General features: G+C 39.6%; 1 long non-coding RNA gene and 1 pseudogene across 2 annotated transcripts in view; one reads left to right on the plus strand and one right to left on the minus strand.

Moving 5' to 3' along the window:
- Positions 1–7,392, plus strand: part of LOC103890979 (uncharacterized) — a 198,478-nt gene that overhangs the window by 85,984 nt on the left and 105,102 nt on the right. The gene's annotated exons all lie outside the window — the stretch shown is intronic.
- Positions 5,161–5,751, minus strand: LOC112133844 (high mobility group protein B3-like; annotated as a pseudogene).

Here is a 7,392-nt window from a genome sequence, read left to right on the forward strand (position 1 = left end):
TCTTCTTCTTATTATTTTTGAGATAGGTTCTCACTGTCACCCAGGCTGGAGTGCAGTGGCCCAATCATAGCACTGCAGCCTTGAACTCCTGTCTTCAAACGATCCTCCCACCTCAGCCTCCTGAGTAGCTGGGACTACAGGAACACACCACCATCAATAGCTAATTTTTAATTTTAATTTTTTTTTGGAGAGATGGAGTCTCCCTTTGTTGTCCAAGCTGGTCTTGAACTCCTGAGCTCAAGTGGTCCTCCCACCTCAGCTTTCCAAAGTTTTGGGATTATAGGCGTGAACCACTGTGTCCAGCTAGTAATATTTTAAAAAGTGTTATGGAGCAGTACTGAAGCTGTATAAGAAGAAGAAAATGAAAAAAATGAATTCATCAGATTTAAGGAAAACATTGATGTAGGAATCCAGGTCTCAAATAAAGCCTGGATCTGGGTACTGGCAGATTCTGTGGAGAAGGTTATAGAGAAATAAGAAAGAATGTAGGGCTGAATTCAGCATGGAAGGTTTTCTCACCTGTTTTTTCTATCTCAAAGGTGCCACCCACAGAGATGCCTGAGAATTTTCCTTAGTCCTTCACTCCCTTCTATTTCAGGATTTTGCTTTATGTCTTTGTTTTCCTGCATCTTTAATGTGATATATCAAAGTATAAATAGTTTTATGCTCATCCTGGTTGGTGTCCTCTGAACTTCTTGGATCTGTTGTTTTGTGACTTTGATGGGAGACAACTGTCTTGCCCTGCTCAGGTGCAACAGCAGATAAAAACATGCAGATTATCAACTAAAGTAACTAGAATGAGTCATTAACCATGCCCCTTGTCCCTCTTCCTATCTCCTTTTGGCTTTATTACTATTAAGGCATAGTAAAACCAACAGACCAGGAGATAACTGCCATTGAAAAGGTAGTTTATTATACTGTCAGATCCCAAGAGAAGGAGTACAGGTCATGCCACAGAGGCCGCATAGGGAAGCGCCAGGGTTGGTCCCAAAGCAGAGGAAGAAGGGAAAACTGGTGCCCATGAGCCTTCACCATAGTTTCTGTGGGGAAAATGGGCAAGGCAAGGCAATCACGCTTAGAATGGAAGAGCTTGAAAATTCTAGCAAGTTCTGGGGTATGGGGGTTGTCCCTAGTTGTCTGGCATCTAGCCCTGGGGTGAATTTCAGCAGTTGTATAGTGGCTTGGAGTGTGAGATAAGGGAGGTGGTTGAGAGTATAGACTGAATTGGTTCATTTGTATTTGAATAGTGTGCCACTGTGGAGGAGAAACCCCTTTGACAAGAGGGGGGACAAAGGAGGCAGGAGGCTAAGGCAAGATGACTCAGGCATATTATCAGGTTGTCCAGAATTTGATGTATCTGGCATATGCATGTAGGATAGATAAAGCATCAAGCTTACAGAAGCAGGCGACATGGTTAATATATCCTTCTCCCTCTCATCCTTTCTCTCTCCCTCTGGCTTTCATACCCCTGTGAAGAGGCTTATGACAAAGGTCCAGTGTACTTTGCTAATGCATGGTGGGTGGAGAGCGGTGGGAGAGTCGAAAATGGGATGGGGCAACAGGATGAATCTCCACTCTTGGGTGCCTCACAGCATCCCCAGTTACCTAAAGAACTTCACGTTACTGAAGAAGTCTTTTGTGTGTAAAATCATAGCTAAGAAAGGAGTATCATTAAACTAGTGATAGCTGTGTTATCAAAAATTACCCTAATAATGATGAATAATTTTAAAATTATTAAAATGCCTTTATGCGTAATTTTTACCTCAAATTTGAATACTTATTAAGCTATGTAGGTGTATATATATATATGTGTGTATATATATGGTTTAGAAAATACATATTTAGAAAATATAAAGTATATATTTTACAATCTTGATTTGTATATTAAAAATATAAACCCTATATTGTATGTTTTATATTACAAATATATTTATATATGAGATATTACAAATGTTATAAGAATTTAAGTGACAATGCATTTATTACACATGGCATTGACCATTCTTACCAACCTCAAAATTTCTAAATCACGAGTCTCCTTCAAAACCTATTTAAAGTTCCACATCCTTGGGGAACTTGGGAGTAAGCCTTGCTCCCTAACAGGCTAATCCTGCTCATGGTATTGCAGTACTGATTACACTTGCTAATCTACCCCAGGTTATGGCCAGTCCTGGCCACTGGACTGCCACAGTGTTCTCCAAATAAAGGTTTTTTTCTGAATATTTCTGATAAGAATACTCCTAAACCTGAGTTTTTATCTTGAGTGTCATTATCTCTCTCCTCTCCAACTCCCCATGTCCTCACATTCTGTATGCTCAATTACTAGAATTCTATCTTGACCCATGTTTTGAGTTTTTGCAATGTTATCCTGCCTTGCTGCTTAGACCTGCTGAAGGGTTTCTGCCAGTACAGAAGCCCAGTCTTTGTACATTATAGATTTCCTAGATGGTGATGACAAGCCTGTCTCTACTGCCAAGTATCTTCTTCTACTGTTATTGATGTGTCCTGCCACCCCAAACCTGCAATTTACTAACAGATGAGTCTATTTCTAAATCCTGGACATTATATTAAATTAAACCTTACCTTGAGTAACTAGCCATGCCTAGATGATGAGTTATAAAATAATATACTAAGCATTCCAGCTAGTTTTGCTCTCTTCTCACACACTTCATATCAAACACATTGACTTGTTTTGCAGCCAACTGGATTCGGGGAATCACTTCTCCTGTTACACTTGGAGGAGCCGTACTTCCTCTTGTCTACAATTCATCCTTCCACTTGAGCTTTGAATTATCCCTGCCCCCTGCTTCTGAGACCTCTCACATGTGATTATTTGATAAATGTCTACCTCCCACAGTAGGCTGTAATTTGTAGGAGATCAGTGATCTTATTCTATTTTTGATTCCTATTGCACCCCTAATGCCTGGCAGACTGCCTGGCACATAGTAAGTGCTCAATAAATATCTGTTGAATAAACAAATGAAAATGCTAAGGCCCTTAAAGTATGGGACTGTATAATGTAAACTCCATCTTAAAATCTACTGTTATGTTACTCAGACTCTCAAAATATATGTAAATGATGAATGAAGACACTCTTGAAGAAATATATAATTTAATGCTATGTTAGAATTCATAGGCTTCAGAAAATTAATCTTCAATTTCAGAGAAAAGTATTCTGCATAGAAGTTTAGACCTAAATAAAAGAGGACATATCCCTAGATAAAAGTTCAGACTAGCTCTCAATGATATGGTGCATTCCTAGGCTCATTTTGATGGTCAATATCCACATTCCTTTTTTGAAATCTGTTTAAATGATTTTCTCCTTTTCATATTGGCAAGAAAACAGAGTTGGTTTGATCAAAAGACTCAATGCAGTTTCTAACCATTGCACAAGCCAACAAAAGGCTCACTCTGTGTTCATTTTTGGGTTAGTCCACGTCTCCATCATTTATTATGGAATGTAACTGGTATTTCCTGCTTTCACAAAGAAACTCAAACCCTAGTTGAAATGTCAAGAACTCAAAAGGATGGGGCTGTGTTCTCTCCATTCGTAAAACAAGGAATCCTCCCTCCACAAAAATCCCAAATAAGACCTGAGGGCCTAACAACAGCAGTCCCAATTCTGTTTGCTCTGTAGCAGTGCTGTCCAGTAGAAACTTAATCCCAGTTTCTTAAATATAAGCCACATGTGTAATTTAAAATTTTCTAGTATCCACATTTAAAAAAAGGTAAGAGAAATGTTGCAAATAATTTTAGTAATGTATTATTAAAATGTAATGCTGTTTATTTAAGTTCAAAAATATTTCAGCATTCTAAACATACAAAAAAAAAAAAAAAACCAGAATGTTGGAGATCATGTTTAAGTACAGAAGTTTCTTGAACTTTCATTGATGCAGTGGCTCTTCGCTTTGTTGACAATGAAAAGTTCTGTAGTTTGTTTAAAAACAAATGGTTTAAAAACTACCACACTTAACTGAAAAAAAAGCAAAAACAAAAAGTAAATACTTCTCAAGCCAGCTGACCACCTTTTGTTCACAGCTAGGAATGGTAGCAGAATGCTATGTCATTAGATACAGAAACAAGACAACCTGAAGCTAAGTGGATGCCCAGTGCATAGTCAACAGGCCCAGCCTCATAGTGCACAGCCTGAGCTACGGCCACTCCCAGAGGCGTCTTCTACCACAGCCTCAACATCAAGCAAAGAGCATCAAGAGTTTGTCTTGGTTGTTTTGTTCGTTTTAAAAACTATGGATATATGCAATTGATAACTCAGGATTTCTAGCCAATAACCATGTAGTTAACACTACCTTACAAATTAAAAAAAAAAATGCCAGAAGCACCTTTAAATGCCTTATCACACTAACAGCAAAGCACACAGAGTGAGAAGAGCATGAAGTTGCCTTTTCATTTTAAAAATATTTGGAAATATGTACAACTTTAATATAGTTTCAGGGTGCTCTAGACCCACTTGGCCACTTCATGTAAAGAGTTTCTAGTTTGAGAAACAACAATATGATTGTAATCAAACTTTGTAATTAAAACTAATGAGGGCAACAGACACTTCTCAAATAAGAGATGTGTCAATTACAGCTCTCCCCTACTTTAAGGCAGGGGTCCCCAACCCCTGGGCCATAGATAGATACCAGTCAGTGGCCAGTTAGGAACCAGGCCACACAGCAGGAAGTGAGTGGCAAGTGAGCAAAGCTTCACCTGTATTTACAACCACTCCCCATGGCTCACATTACCATCTGAGCTCCGCCTCCTGTCGATCAGCAGCAGCTCTCATAGGAGAGCAAACCCTGTTGTGAACTGTGCATACCAGGGATCTAGTTTACCTGCTTCTTATGAGAATCTTTCTAATGCCTGATGATCTGTCACTGCCTGCCATCACCCCCAGAAAGACTGTCTAGTTGAAGGAAAACAAGCTCTGGGCTCCCACTGATCTACATTATGGTGAGTCATATAATTATTTCATTATATATTACAATGTAATAATAATAGAAATAAAGTGCACAATAAATGTAATATGCGTGAATCATCCCAAAGACCATCCCCCGACCCATCCATGGAAAAACTGTCCCACAAAACTGGTCCCTGGTTCCAAAAAGATTGGGGACTGCTGCTCTAAGGTATTCACAAGGAGACAGTTTTTAAAATTTTTTACTCCTCTTCCTCCTCCTTATTTTCCTTCCTCCTCATTTTCTTTGTTGTCCTCTTCCACCTTTTTCCAGGCAACTTTAGTGGAACCCTTTGGGCCATCAAACTTTCCTTTAGACTTACAGTCAGCAACATCCTTCTCATACTTCTTCAGCTGTGCCACCTTAGTGATGTAATGCTGCTTTTCACTGTCATTTAAGTTATTCCACATCTCACCCAGCTTTTTGACACGTCTCCAATAGCGATGTCAGGGTTTATGGATTTGATCTTGTGGCAGAATTCTGAATAGAACAGGAAGAATCCAGATGGTGGCCTTTTGGGGGCATTAGGGTTCTTCTTCTTGCCTCCCTTAGCTGGTTCTTAATTCTTCATCTCCCAATCATAGTGTACTTTATCTGCCTTCGCCATTTCGTCAAATTTAGATTTCTCTTTCCCAGACATCGTCTTCCACCTCTCAGAGCAATTCTTGGAAAATTCTGTAAAATTAATAGGGAACTCTAGATTTTTCTTTTTATGTTCTTCTCTGCCCATCTGCACAAAGAAGGCATAGGCAGACATCTTGCCTTTTGGTTTCTTCGGGTCAACTTTATCCATCCTGACTGTATTGTTCCAGTATATTTTATTTAGCTTAAAATATCAAAAAAGTCATTTCAACATGTAATTAATATGAAAATTATTGAGATATTTTACATTTTTTTCCTATACTAAGACTTTGCAATCTGATGTGTACTTTACACTTCAATTCAAACTAGCCAAAATTTGAGAGCTTCATCGCAAGGTGTGGCTAATTGTTACACATTGGGCAGCACAGTTCTAGAATATGCTTCTGCGCTATTGTTTCCCATACAATTTAAAGAGATGTCCACATTTATTTCTACTGCAACCATTGGTACCATAATGAGGAAAGGCCAGCTGTTGAAATCTCCGTAAAGTTTTAATAGATTCAGTAAGTAAGATCTAACCAAGTGCTTCAGTTCTCTCCAAGCCTCTGCTCACTGCAGCTGCAGTTGCTAGATTAAGCTCAGCTTTGATACAGTGTGACTGGGTTCATGCTGCTGCTCTTATTGCTGCCATCATTATACAACCTTGTCCAGGCTCACTGTGGCCAGACACAGGAAGAACTCTTTTTCCTTTCATGTCAAGTACAGCCAAGTGTGCTCAAGCCAAAACTGACTTGACATCTCAGTCCCACAGCTTTTGTCAGATTCACTCACATGTATTCTTTCTGTTTTTCTTACTCTGGGTAACTCTAACGATCAGGAAGCATCCTTCTAGGCCAAGTACCTATAAACGCTAATAATAAGTAACAAGTAGCTATAAATGCTAGAATAATATATATATGAATTTTTAAATTTATTTTTTTAAGACAGGGTCTCACTGTTGCCCAGGCTAGAATGCAGTGGTGTAGTTATAGCCCACTGCAGCCTCAAATTCCTGTACTCCAACAATCCTCCCTCCCACCTCAGTCTCCTGAGTAGCAGGGACCACAGGTGCACAGCACCATGTCTGGCTAATTTTTTAATTTTTTGTAGAGATGGGGTCTCTCTATGTTGCCCAGGCTGTTTTTGAACTCCTGGACTCAAGCAATCCTTCTGCCTTGGCCTCTCAAAGTGTTGGGAATACAGGTGTGAGCCACTCCACCACAGCCACCTGAATACTTTTTTTTTTTTTTTTTTGAGATGAAGTCTTGCTCCTGTCACCCAGGCTGGAGTGCAATGGCACAATCTTGGCTCACTGCAACCTCCGTCTCCCAGGTTTAAGTGATTCTCCTGCCTCAGCCTCCCTAGTAGTTGGAATTACAAGCACATGACACCACCCCTGGCTAATTTTTGTGTTTTTAGTAGAGACAGGGTTTTACCATGTTGGCCAGGCTGGTCTCGAACTCCTGACCTCAGGCGATCCGCCCGCCTTGGCCTCCCAAAGTGCTGGGATTACAGGCATGCACCACCGCACCCGGCCCCGAATAATATTTTTTAAATAAGGTTTTAACAGACAGGACAAATAAATTTGTGGAGAATTAATAAACCAAGCTTTAGTGTCATGAGAATAACATAAGTTTTCTTAAATTTTCATATGTAGTAAACCACAAAGATTATACTGTGGATTCTGATAATTTCCAGCTCATCTTTACTAGAGAGTGATTGATAGTAGATCTAACCTAAGATGATTTTGTTGATTTTTCAAATTGTGTTGCTTGGACCTAATGCATCTGGAGAGCCTGCTGCTGGGGGCACT

The sequence above is a fragment of the Pongo abelii genome, chromosome 5 (assembly GCF_028885655.2).
Source record: "Pongo abelii isolate AG06213 chromosome 5, NHGRI_mPonAbe1-v2.0_pri, whole genome shotgun sequence".
NCBI classification, from domain to species: Eukaryota; Metazoa; Chordata; class Mammalia; order Primates; family Hominidae; genus Pongo; species Pongo abelii.